Below are 14,346 nucleotides of genomic sequence, written 5' to 3' on the forward strand. Positions count from 1 at the left end.
GGAACAAGATAAGGATATCCACTTTTACCACTATTATTAAATACTAGAGGCCTGGTGTACAAAATTTGTGCCCTGGGGGAGGCCCTCAGCCTGACCTGTGCACTCTCACAGTCCAGGATTCCCTGGGGATCGGGTCTAAGCTGGAACTCAGACATTCCTCTCGCAGTCCAGGGCTCTCACAGTTCAGGGCCCCTTACTCCTAACCGCCTGCCTGCTGTGGAGGCAGGAGAGGTTCACGCCACCTCCGCTGTGCTCACCAGCCATGAGCCCAGCTTCTGATTGAGCAGGGGTGGGGGGTGAGAGTGTGGCTCAACCAGAAGCTGGGCTTGCTGCTTCTTAATGCTGGCCCCGCCCCCTGCCCACTGGTGGTGGTGGGGGGTGCAATCTGGGGCCAGGGCTGTGGGAGGTTGAGGCACCACAGTCGCACACCGTCCAGCCTCTGCTGGTGCTGCCTCTGTGGAAGGGGCCGCGGTGCTGTAGCAGGACCACCATGGCTGGCCTGGTGGAGCAGGCTTACTGGCCCTGCCCCCCACCTACTGGTCGTTCTGGAAGGTCTTCCAGAAGGTCGTTCAGCTGTCCAGTCTAATTAGCATATTACTCTTTTATTAGTATAGATAGTATTGGAAGTTCTAGCCACAACATCAGGTAGAAAGAAGAAATAAAAGGAATTCAAATTAGAAAGGAAGAAGTAGAACTCATTATTTGAAGATGACATGATACTGTATACTGATTTTAACTTTATAATTTAGTCCATAGGTTATAAACTATTGAGATAGTAACATGACAGAATTAGTGGAGAAATGGACATCATCCAGAATTCCAGTATTTTAAGCTAATTAATTAACTAATTATACTTTAGTTTGTCCTACTTTGGAAATGAAAAAAAACTCACTTTTAGTGGTAGGGGAAAGTTACATGATTGAAAAAGAAGCATTTCTTGATTCCCTTTTCCCCCAGTATAAATATCTATATTATGTTGTGCATCCAAAGAGAGTATTACATGTATATTTAACATCCACCTCTTTTGGATGTTTAGCATATGACCTTTCTTCTCACATTTGGGAAATACCTAGAAGTCCTCACTACCTGGAAGAAAAGCCTACTTCCCACTATAGAAGCTGAAGTGCCAGGTACTTTGTTTATGTTCTTGATTCTCCTGCTGCTAAGTAGAGGACTTATGACCCAGTCACCAGTCATCAGAAACACCTCCAAGGATAGCAAATTGGGAGTTTGTAATCCAATAAAGAGGAGCTATATATAGCCCAATTCTGGAGCAGGTGTGGGCAGTAGAGCAGTGGGTGAGGTATGATGGCAACAATCAGGGTAAGGTAGAATGTAGCAATGACAATGGGGAGGGAACAGACTTTGGCAGCCAGTGTTTGGTGATGGTGACAAGAGTATCCTCACCAGAGTCACTTTGTAGCAGGGTTTCAGCTGTTGTCTGGTTTAGCAGTCCTTTATCCTACACATTTTCCAAGTTTTGTTCTTTAGCCTTTCCAGTAACTAATTCCTATGCTGCTAAAATGCAGTTTTTACATAAGATCCCTGCCTGATGTAGCTCTCTTGTTAGCAAGGTTCTATTTCTCACTTCTCCAGTCCCATCTTTTTCCATCTCATTATAAATTAACCCCCAAAAGTAACAACTCAAATGCATATTTACCACACTGTCCCAATAATCCTGACAAATGGACATCAGTGCTGACGCAGTGCTATGTGGATTCTGGATTCATGGCCTGCCAGCACACACAGTGGTGAGAACAGCAAGGACAAAACCTCATCATTGGTTGTTAAGATGAAAACCTTCTGATCAATAGATATACAATCTGATGCAACAAAACCCAAATTTCTTAGAACCAAGTTAACATTTTAGTAATCTATTATCTCTCTTCCTAGTGGTAAACCATCAACATGGTTCAGGAGCGTCAAAGGAGGTCCTTACAGGATGAACAGAAATAACTTTAGTATTTCTTGAAAGAACAAGTTGGAGTGGGGAGGTGGATAAGCTCTGCACCTGAGGAAGCTACAGGTTTGTAAACAATTAAGTGAGGATTTGGGAGTTGTGTTTATTGAGTAAGGCCTGGCTTGGTTACATCTGCGGACCGTGTTATAGTGAAACACATGTTGAGCTATGGTGAGTGATGTTTCCAGGATTGATGCTGGTGTATGTAGTGTGGAGCATCTGTTTGAAATCCTGTCTGGCATAAAACGATGGGGAGGTCAGTTGAAGGTCTTATGTAATTAATGTAGGGTAGCCAAGGGCTGTAGCCTATGTATTTTGCTGGTCTTTACAATCCAAACTGAGCAGTTTTTCCATAAAAGTGGAAAAATCTGTAAGGGTCATGATCTGTGCCAGCTGTGATATAAGTGATTGGTTGACAAAATTTATTTATTTCTTATGCGAGGTCATTTTCCTGACTGCTAATTAGCATAAGAATTTAGTTAAGACTTCTCACTTTACTTCTAGACTACATTTCTAGTTGGCCAAATAGCAATTATTCTTTCTGTCACCTATTTGATGGTTAAGTTTTTCATGGAGAAATAAATTGAACCAGGGACAGTAACGATGGAGCTGAGTCTTGGTTTGTCTGTTACTGGGCTATGAACACCCACGGTATCAAGGCCTGCAGGCAGCCCTAATACTGAGTAGACATCCCTTAGGTTGTGAGAGCTCTGCTATGGAAGAGCCTCACATAAGCCCTTTGAATTTAAAGTATTCTAAGATATATTGCTGGCCATCTATAATAATAAAAGCATAATATGCTAATTAGACCAGACATCCTTCTGGCTGACCCCTATGTGAGCAAGAAATATTCAGAGCCTTCACCCGACGACCAACCTTCTGGACGAAGCGAGGCTGCCAGGAAGCCTGGATCCTGGGTGCCAGAGGGAAGTAGGTTCCAGCAGCTGAGAGAAGGAAGGCCTACTCTTACAAGAATTTTATGCATCGGGCCTCTAGTGATAAATAATATGCTTAACTGAGTAACTTTCAGTAATCTTCAAAATAGTCTTTTTTTCAAATTAAGAATATCAATAATATATTTAGTTATTTATCTGGGTTTGTGACTGCCACCACAGTGTTTCTAAAACCTGCCAAAATTGAAGTGAAATTTACATAACATGAAATTAATCACTTTAAAGTGAATAAACCAGTGACATTTAGTACATTTGCAATGTTGCACAAATACTGTCTCTCTCCAGTTTCAAAATATTTTTATCACACTATATTAAAACCTTTTACACATTAGCAGTTATTTCCCCTCACCACCCCTCCAACCCTAGAAATCACCTATCTACTTCCCATTTCTCTACACGTTTTGAGTATTTTGTAAAAATGGAGTTATACAATATGTGACATTCTATATCTGTCTTCTTTCATTTGGCATATTTTTTCAACGTTTATCCACACTGCTGCATCTATCAATACTTTATTTCTTTTTATGGCTGAATAATATTCCATCATATGTATAAACTACAATTTGCTTATCCATTCACCTATTTATGACAGTACTACCATGAACATTTGTATTTGCTTGAGTACCTGTTTTCAATTATTTTGTGTATATACCAAAGGGTGGAATTGCTATATCATATTATAATTCTATGTTAAAATTTTGAAGAACCATCAAACTACTTTTAATTTTGTTGTTGTTGTTGTTGTTAATCCTCACCTGAGAATATTTTTTTCGATTGATTTTTAAAAAAATATATTTTATTGACATTTTACAGAGAGGAAGGGGGAGGGACAAAGAGTTAGAAACATTAACGAATGAGAAACATCAATCAGCTGCCTCCTGCACACCCCCCATTGGGGATGTGCCCGAAACTAAGGTACATGCCCTTGACCGGAATTGAAACTGGGACCCTTCAGTCCACAGGCTGACACTCTATCCACTGAGCCAAACCCGTTAGGGTTCCATTGATTTTTAGAGAGTGGAAGGGAGGGGGAGAGTTGGGGAGAGGTAGAGAGAAAGAAACATTGTTATGAGAAAGACACATTAATTGGTTGCCTTCCACACACACACACTGAGCAGGGCTGGGGATTGAGCCTACAACTGAGGTATGTATGTACCCTTGATCAGAATCAAACCCAAGACCCTTCAGTCTTTGTGCCAACACTCTATCCACTAAGCCAAACCAGTTAGGCTCAAACTATTTTTTTACAGTGGCTGAACCATTTTACATTTTCACCAACAACGTGCAAGGGTTCCAATTTCTCCACATCTTCCCTCACATTTTATTTTTTAAAAATTAGTCACCCTGAATAAGAATTCTGGGAAGACAGAATTGATCTGATGTAACTAGTCTATTGAAGGCTTGCAACTTCTAGACAGAGGAAGGCTGGGACACTAAATTGAGCTTAATTTCAGTTCATTTCAGCTCTTAACTTCGAGAAAGGGGCAGAGAGATTATCTGAAAAAACAATAGCTAGAAATTTCCCAAATTTGATGAAAGACATGAATATAAGCTTCTAAGAAGCTCAGTGAATTAAAGTAGAATAAATTCAAAGGCATCTACATCAACATTATAATCAAACTGTCAAAACACACAAACAAAGAAGGAATCATGAAAGTACCAAGAGAAGCAACTCAGCACATACAAAGGATCCTCAATAAGAAAATCAGGGTATTTTTCATTAGAAACTTTGGAAGGCAAAAGATTGAAATATTCAGTGCTGAATCAAAAATTAACCTATCAATAAAGAATTTCACATACCACAAAACTGTTCTTCAAAAGTGAGAAAGAAATTTAAATATTCCCAGATAAATGTGGAGGGAGTGTGTTAACAGTAGATTTGCCCTTTTTAAAAATACGTGTTTTTTAATTGATTTTAGAGAGGAAGGAAGAGAGAGAAAGAGATAGAAACATCAATGATGAGAGAGAATCATTGATTGGCTGCCTTCTGCATGCCCCCTACTGGGGATTAAGCCCACAACCAGGCATATGCCCTGACCAGGAATGGAACCATAACCTTCTGGTTCATAGGTTGATCTTCAATCACGGAGCCACACTGGCTGGACTAGAACTGACCTTTAAGAGACTTGGAAGTACTCCTCATTGAAATGAAAGGACACTAGAAAGTAACTCAAGTTGTATGAAGAAATAAAGATCTCAGTAAAGGTAAATATGTTAGAGAAAGCTGTAGGGAGTGGCTATAGGGTTAAGTCTCGGACTAACCTGTTGGCAAAGCCACAAAAAAGTCCCAGCTTAGAGGGCACAGCCCTCTTAGCATAATTAAGCTTGACCTTATGATGCTCCCTAGATCTTTCCTGGGTAGCTAATGGGCTGTGGGAGCTGCAGCAAGTGCTGCCAAAACAAGTGAAACTCACAAGAACATTGTAACTATGGTGACCACTACCTTGTTTACCTGTGACTATAAAATAAAGCATCAGCTTGCCTTCTGGATCTTTCTCTGTGGCCTTAGACAGGCACAGGAGATCCACCTAGACTCAGCTTATTTGTCTGTCTTTTCTACATCCTTCGCCGCCCTCCCTCAGGCTCGCCAAACCCTTGGCTGTGCTGGCAAGGCACATGTGGCACCCAATGCAGGGCCTGAGTTTGGGGAACTACAGTTGTCAGATGAAAGGATGCTCTGGTGAAGCAAGTGCAGAAAGCAAAAAGGAAGGTAAGAAGCGAAGTTTAGTAATAACTAGGTGTAAAACATGGGAAATTCAGGATCGCAGGAAAAGAATTTATACGTATCCATGCTTAAGGCTATGCTCCAAGCACGGGGCTGTTCTGTGAGGTATGAACAGTTTTTTGATTTGTTGGATTTTGTGAGTAAAACCTGCCCATGGTTTTCTGAGGAAGGAAAGGTAAATATGGAGGCATGGGAGAAGGTAGGAAAACAACTTCACGATCATTATATAGCTAAAGGTCCAGAATGCCTCTACTTTCAGTCTGTGGTCCCTGATTCAGGACTGCCTAGAACCCACTCCAGAAAGGAAGTGGATGAATGTGGCAGGGGAATCAAATAGATGGGGGAAGGCTGCCAGAGGCTTCTGACTCCACCACTGGCACCTCTGCTGCCTCCTCCAGTCCCTGGGGCTACAGCTCCTGTGGGAGAGAGCCCTCCAGACAATGCACTTCCTCCCAAATATGAACGAGGATTGGAGGAAGTAAGGGAACAGGGCCAGCAGGTCTGGGATGATGGGGGTCTAATTCAAACATTCATGGAGCTTATTGTTGCTCATAAGCCTCTCCTTTTAACCCCTAAACAGGCAGAAATAAGAATGGTGCCTTTGTCTCTACTCCAGCGGACTCTGCATGAGGCCAGGTCAAAACAAACTCAGTCATCCTCTTTATACTTTAAATTTTCTTAATTGCAATGCAGACGGTTGTACAGCAGCTGAAAGGCATTGGGCCTCCAGTGCAATAGCCTCCGCCGAGTTAGCCCGGTGGAAGGAAGCACAAACCAGACAAATTTTATCAGATTCAGTAACAATGTGGGGTTGTGTTTTGTATCTTTCCAAAAGGAGCAGAGCAGCCAATTTGGGTGCCAGAGCATATGTGCATCATCACAATGGACCCAGAGAAGCTCCTTGTCCCTTCGTTCAAGACTGAGAGTTGCCCTAATGACAGCAATATGGAAAAGGAAGATGATGAAGGCTACACAAGAGACCGAGGTGCCAACATGGGGTCAGCTGAAGAAGTTAACAACTGAGGCCCAGCAGATGGCAGAAAAGCAAGATGTGGAAGCTACTCCCTCAATCATGTTTCTGTCCATGCTAGCATTGGTTAGCTGCCAGTCTTCTGCAAAGTCTTCTGCAGCCAAGTCCGAGGACTCTTGAGTAAATCAGCAAAATAAACTTTCATTTAGTAGAAAAATGTTACTGTAGTTTGATTTCTCTATTATTGTTGTGTTCCACTGGCGTTATTTTGTTAATAGCCATGTCTGGGTTTTGCATTGGCATTGTTTTGTTATTGTTTTAATAGCCAGAGGTGTGTTCGTGATGTTCAAGTTTTAAAATGTTAACATGTCTGTAGTTTGGGTTTTGCATTGGCATTGTTTTGTTATTGGGTTTTGCATTGGCATTGTTTTTGTTATTATTTTAATAGTCAGAGCTTTGTCCTTAATGTTTAAGTTTTACTTCCATTATAGTAGCTTAAAAATAAAAAAAAAGGGTGAGATATAGGGAGCGGCTATAGGGTTAAGCCTCAGACTGACCTGTTGGCAAAGCCACAAACAAGTCCCAGCTTAGAGGGCACAGCCCTCTTAGCATAATTAAGCTTGACCTTATGATGTTCCCTAGATCTTATCTGGGTAGCTAATAGGTGAAACTCAGAAGAACATTGTAACTATGTTGACCACTACCTTGTTTACCTGTGACTATAAAATAAAGCATCAGCTTGCCTTCTGGATCTCTCTCTGTGGCCTTAGCCAGGCACAGGAGATCCACCTAGACCAGGGGTGGGCAAACTTTTTGACTCGAGGGCCACAATGGGTTCTTAAACTGGACCAGAGGGCCGGAACAAAAGCATGGATGGAGTGTTTGTGTGAACTAATATAAATTCAAAGTAAACATCATTACATAAAAGGGTACAGTCTTTTTTTTTTATTTCAATAGTTTTATTCATTTCAAACATTTTAACAAGAAGAATGTAAACACTAATTATTATAATTTGAAACTTCAAAAAATGGAGGAATCATAGCACAATAACATACCTTATATTGAAAATGGCAAAGGCAAAATAAAATTGCCTAACAAAGGAAAGGCACAAAAGCCTTTCATATTAAACTTAAATATAATAAAATAATTTAAAACTAAAACAAATAGAAAAGAACAAAATGTGTAAACAGTAAATTAAACATTTTCTTTAATGCAACTTCCAAATTATGCCCGGGACATAGATGTAGATGGCAATGCAGACTGGGTTGAAAGGTTTTTGGTCTTTAAAACATCAACTTCAGTGGGAACAGTGTTGTTGGTCTCCTTTTTTAGCTAATGCATCAAAGTCTGGAGTTAGTTTTGTTGTGGCTATTCTCAGGATAGATCTGAGGTGTTCGTCAGTTAAGCTGGATCTGTGAGGGGCTTTGTTGATGTTCATGATGCTAAATGTCTGCTCACAAACATAGGTTGACCCAATCAGCACCAGTATCATCTGTGCCATCCTCCGGATGTTTGGAAAGTGGCTTCATTAAGTGAAGCATAAAAGTCTCTTAGTTCAAGAGAGCTGAATTTCTCCTTTAGGACAAAGTCAGACTGAAGATCGATGAGTTCCAGTTGCACCTCTTCTGGTGCTGTTTCAGGGTTTTGTGACAAAGGACAGGCCACCAGTTGAAGTAACTGGTCAATTTTTTGAACATCAGAAAACCGACGACAGAATTCTGCATGCAGGTCATCCAGTGATTTGCTGTATTTCTTCACGTTTTGGATGGTCTCCTTCTGTGTGGCTAGTGTGGCAAAATGAGTGAAGACTTTGTCTGAAATTTGTCTGGAAAAGAAAATCAGCTTTGATTTAAAGGCTTTCACATTAGTGTACATGTCATGTACATACTGATCTTTTCCCTGTAGCTTCACATTTAGCTCATTCAAATGTGAAAATATATCTACAGCAAATACAAAGTCACACAGCCAATTCTTGTCACTCAGCTCAGTAAATTCGTCAGACTTCCCCTTTAATTTCAAAAATGCACCAATCTCTTCTTTGAGCTCCCACACTCGTTGGAAAACTTTTCCCAAACTCAACCAGCGGACACGAGAGTGGTAAAGTAAGTCGTGGTGATCCGCATCAGTTTCCTCCAGAAACTTAATAAACTGACGGTGCTGAAGTCCCTTTGCTCGAATGAAATTAACAAGCTTTACGACTGGATTAACAACATGATTAAGTTGTAATATAGACTTGCACAATGATTCCTGGTGAATAATACAGTGAAGAAAAATAACATCTTGGTTAGGGTTCTCCTCTTTCACTTTATCCTGAATTCTTTTTAGCAGTCCAACATTTTTTCCAGTTAAATTTGGAGATCCATCTATCATGACATTAGCAAGTTTACTCCATGGTAGCTTCATTTTCTCGATGACAGTAGACACCCGGTCATACAAGTCCTCTCCCCGTGTTTTTCCTTTCAGTGGCTCCATGGCTAAAAACTCCTCTGTAATTTCAAAATTGTCACTAATCCCTCAGATAAAAATTAAGAGCTGAGCAGTGTCCTTTACGTCATTACTTTCATCCAATGCTAGTGAATAAAACTTAAAGAACTCTGCCTTACTATTTAACTTGCTGGCCAAGTCTTCATCAATCAGTTCCACTTGACGAGTCACTGTCCTGCGCGATAAGCTGAATTTTTCAAACTTGCCTTTGCTCTCTGGACACAAGAGACCTTCTGTCTCTATCATACATTCTTTCAAAAACTCGCCTTCAGAGAGAGGTTTGCTAGCTTTTGCTAATTTGAATGATAGCATAAAACTTGCTTTGGTAGTTGTCTCTTGAATTGCAGTTTGTCTGTGAAAGACATTTTGCTGAGCCTGTAATTTAGCCATCAACCTCTGTGCAGTAGCCTCCCGTTCTTGAGGTGACTGCTTGCTAGCATAGTTGCCATGCTTTGTGGCAAAGTGATGGCTGAGATTGTACTCTTTGAAGACTGCAAGTGTTTCCTGGCATATCAGACATACCGGCATTGATCTGATTTCGGTGAAAAAATATTTTGTTGTCCACTCCCTCTTAAACACTCGGCATTCACTGTCCACTTTCCTTTTCTTTGGTCCACTCATGTTTAATACTGGGCTAAAACCAACAGTACCGTTCTCTTATTAAATTCTTTACTAAAATAAGACAGTAAAGTATAAAAACAAGTGATTAAATTTGCTCTACTATAACATTTTTGGTCTTCTAAAAATATATATATATAACAAAATCATCTGAAAAAGTTCAGACATGGGACAGAGGCACACCCTGACCATAGAGAACAACCCCTTTCCTCCACAGGAAACCTGTGTATCTTTCACACAGGCCCTTTGTTTATGGTAACACACATAGCTGCACATTGCTGTGTCTTCCAGAAACACTTGTATGGGAGGTGCTAGGGCAGTGCAAAACATGGGTAACCAGTAGTTACCACTAGCACTTCCGTTACTGGCAAAAAACAGCCGCAGTGCACATAGTGTGAAAGAGCCCATTATCAATGTCAGATTGCATCCACTGGAGTCTATAAAAACAACCAAGTGCCACTTTTAAATGCCCATTGCAACAGTTTTTCTTATTAAAAGCTGGAAATGGCAGGATATTTATATATATACCCCTACTGTGACAGCCTGGCAGAGCATTACAAAGGAGAAAACCCAGCATCTGGTGATGTCCATAAGTATAAGACTTCAGGCTGTCATTACCAGGAAAGGGTTTCATCCAAGTATTAGATATGAACATTTGATTTTCAGTTTTTCATTTGTCCAATTACTTCTGAAACCCTGAGATTAAGCGATTTTGTAATAAAATCTTTAGTTCATCACATTTCTATACAATCTTTTTGTTCAACCCACTGAATTAGGGTTCGTTCACACTAGCCGTGCTGCCATTGCAGTGTGGTGCAGTACTGCAATGCAGCGCAGCTAGGGTTAATGCAGGGTACACAGGTTTCCATCATGTTTGCGTTGATGCTAATGTGCAGTGGTGCATGTTAACACAAATGCCCTGTAGCACGCATTTTTATAGGCGCAAGGGGGAGAAGCAAACGCAGCGCAAAATGCATTTGTTTTGCCGCTAACACATGCAGTTAGTGGCCATGGTAGCGTTACTGATACCACATCCGTATCAGCAAAAAAATGCAGCTGCAGCATGGCTAGTGTGACATGTCCTCTGTGTGTCTTTTTCCCTGCTGCGCGCATCCGCAGTGGGTACAAGCCCTAAAAGCTGAAAGTCTTTGTTGTTTTATTAACAAGTCATTGTGATGTACAGAATGTGGGAACAGGAAAAAATTGTGTTTGCGTAGAGCTCTTAATCTTACCTCAGAAAGGCTCTGATACTGTGCTCTCCAGGGGCGTGTCTCCCTACATCACCATGATAACGTGTCTACACATTCCCAGGGTGATGTCGGGAGACGCGTCCGCGGGCATTACAAGGAGCCTCTGGAAGACTGAGAGGTTGTTCCTTCTACTGAATGGGTGGATATAAATCTGCCCACTCAGAAGAAGGAGCTGCGGCCGTGTTTCCCCACGTTGCCATGTTAACACTGCTGCTGGTGAAGGAGCGGAGGGGAGAGCAAGAAAACCCTCTGCTCTTTCGGCTCCGCGGGCTGGATAGAACAGCCGAATGGGCCGGATCCGGCCCGCGGGCCGTAGTTTGCCCACGGCTGACCTAGACCCATCTTATTTGTCTGTCTTTTCTACATCCTTTGCTGCCCCCGCACCCCCCCCCCCCCCCGCCACCGCCCCTCAGGCTCACCGAACCCTTGGCTGTGCTGGCACGGCACAGTAGGCAGATAAAAAGATATGAGCTAGGAGAGGCTGGGAGAGGCAGCTGGGGTTTGGAGGAGTGGGTGTGAGACATGACAAGCTGAAATTAGACAATGGAGGTGGCAGACCCCTATGTGAACAAGAAAGATTCAGAGCCTTCCAGGATATGGTCTAACTGGTGACATAACACCTAGATGAAGGAGCCTTTATAGCTTGTAGATACTTTTTTTTTTTTGAGAAATAAGGGAGGAGGAGAATTACTGAGTGGCACTTCAGTCTAGGGATATAAATATGCCAAACCCCACCCTAGCAGGGCACTTGGTTTGGTCTCGGCCAGCTGAGTTGTCTGCTTAGGTCTATCTGCTTTTGCTCCTGTGTGTTGTCCCTTGTTTAAATTTATTCCTATAAGCAAGACAAGAACTGGGGTTGCATAGTTCTGTCTCTGGGCAAAGGTTATCTCCGGCCAGAGAACCCCTAGACCACTGCTGACAAATACAGAGGCAATTATAAACACTAATATTATTATAATAGCAGCTTACAACCACTTTTATTTCCTACATGATTTAAGAAACTAATACTGTAAAAAAAAAGTCTAAAAACTGGTACGTTTGTAACTCCACATTTTGCTTTCTACATAATCTAAGAACTAATGCATAAAACAACAATTATTAGTCTATGTTCAATTATTTATTGACATCAATAATTGAAAGAACAGAGCTGTATAGGAGCAGAGTTTTTGTATGTTAATGAAGTTAAGGTGGTATAACTTCAAATTAGAGGTGCATACACCTTAAAAATATCTCCTCATAAGTGCAATGGATAAACCAAAGCAGTTTTGGTGAGCAGATTTAGCATGGGTTTGGGATGAATTGTTTGATTTCACTCAGCTCACATGACTCCTCCAAGAAGCCCTCTGTTCCCACATATAAAAAGAGGAAGTCGAGCTAGAGTTGTCTCAGGTCCTTTGACAGGCCAAGCCAAGCTGTTTGAAGTTCTCTGTCAGGAGTCACTAGCAGCCCTAATGCATCTGGTCTTCCTCTCTGTCATCTGTGACCAAAGTCTTCCCTACCTCTTATTTTCAGTATTCCATTATTTGTATCACAGCTTTCTTTTTAGAAGCCCTAATCACATTTGAGGACAGAGCCTTGTGCCTGATATGTAGCCCTGGAGATGAAATGCAACTGTGGGAGCCTTATCTTTCTGTACGTCTCATATTCTTCCACCTTCATTTGATTTCTCTTTGTTCTCTTTAAAATTATGCCATCCTCTTTTCCTTTCTGGGTACTCCTTCCTATCAAGGAGATTGAATTGTCATTCATAAATTTGAGCAGAATTGTTTTAGTATCTTTTCACCTTCTGCAAGAGAAAAATACTCCTTTTTTTGTGGCACATGGAACCTATGAACACCAATAATTCCTCCTTTGCCCCCACATCTCCACTTTTACAACCTCTGCACCTTCTGTGAAGAGTGAGCAATTGGACAAGATATCGCCACACACACCGATGCGCACACACAGGGCACCCAGAAGACTCAACATAGAATTTCTCCCTCAAGAAAGTTTTTCACATTTCGAAGGTATCCAAGAGCAAACTGGACCTTGTTCACATGCATCTAGGTGTACCAGTTAATAATGTGGATTTTTTTCACTAGATGGAGTTACACATATGTCGATATATATGCGATTTGATATGTATGCTATTTTGTTGAGTTGACAACAAGCTTCAAAACTTCATATGTCAAATTTTCTAAAGGTGTTAACATAGATATTTTTACACTTAAAAATGTCAAATTTTGTGCCAAAAAAAAGAGCATTTGCAGGACATTTTAATTCATTATCTTATTTTGAAGAAAAGTGCTGCTGAAAGTTATCGTACACTTTGGGAAGCTTATGGTGAACATGCTCCATCTCAAGATACTTGTGAACGCTGGTTTAAACACTTTAAAAGTGATGATTTCTATGTGAAAGACAAAGAACGTCCAGATCAACTGAAAAAGTTTGAAGACCAACAATTACAAGCATTATTGGATGAAGATGCGTGTCAAACTCAAAAACAACTTGCAGAAAGATTAAACGTTGCTCAGCAAAAAATTTCCGATCATTTACAAGCAATGGGAAAAATATTAAAGGAAGGAAAATGGGTGCCACATCAACTAAACGAAAGACAAATGGAAAACCGAAAAGTCATCAGTAAAATGTTGCTTCAATGGCACAAAAGAGTCTTTTTTGCATCGGATTGTGACCGGTGATGAAAAGTGGATTTATTTTGAGAATCCCAAGTGCACAAAATCACGGGTTGATCCAAGTCAACCTTCAACATCGACTGCAAGGCCAAACTGCTTTGGAAAGAAGACAATGCTCTGCGTTTGGTGGGATCAAGAAGGTGTGGTGTATTATGAGCTTCTAAAACCAGGTGAAACCATTAATACTGATAGCTACTGACAACAAATAATCAATTTGAACCACGTTTTGATAGTAAAACGACCAGAATGGGTGAGAAGACACGGCAAAGTAATTTTGCTTCATTGTGATGCACCATTACATACTTCAAAACCAGTTAAAGACACGTTAAAAGATCTTTCCTGGGAAGTATTAACCCACCTGCTGTATTCACCAGACCTTGCTCCTTCAGATTACCACTTGTTCCAATCGATGGCACGCGCACTTTCTTTTTGTTTGTTTGTGTGTTTTTTTGAAAGAGTACATGTGTACATATTTTTATTTTTTTATTGATTAAGGTATTACATATGTGTCCTTATCTCTCCATTGCCTCCTCACCCCCCTACTCATGTACACTGACAACAGGGGGGGTGAGGGCACACGCACTTTCAGAGCAGCACTTCAAAACATACAAAGAAGTGGAAAATTGGGTCTCTGAATGGTTTGCCTCAAAACAAGAAAAGTTCTATTGGGACGGTATCCACAAATTACCTGAAAGATGGGGGAAATGTGTAGCT

Source organism: Plecotus auritus (genome assembly GCF_963455305.1).
Source record: "Plecotus auritus genome assembly, chromosome: 3".
Taxonomy (NCBI): Eukaryota; Metazoa; Chordata; class Mammalia; order Chiroptera; family Vespertilionidae; genus Plecotus; species Plecotus auritus.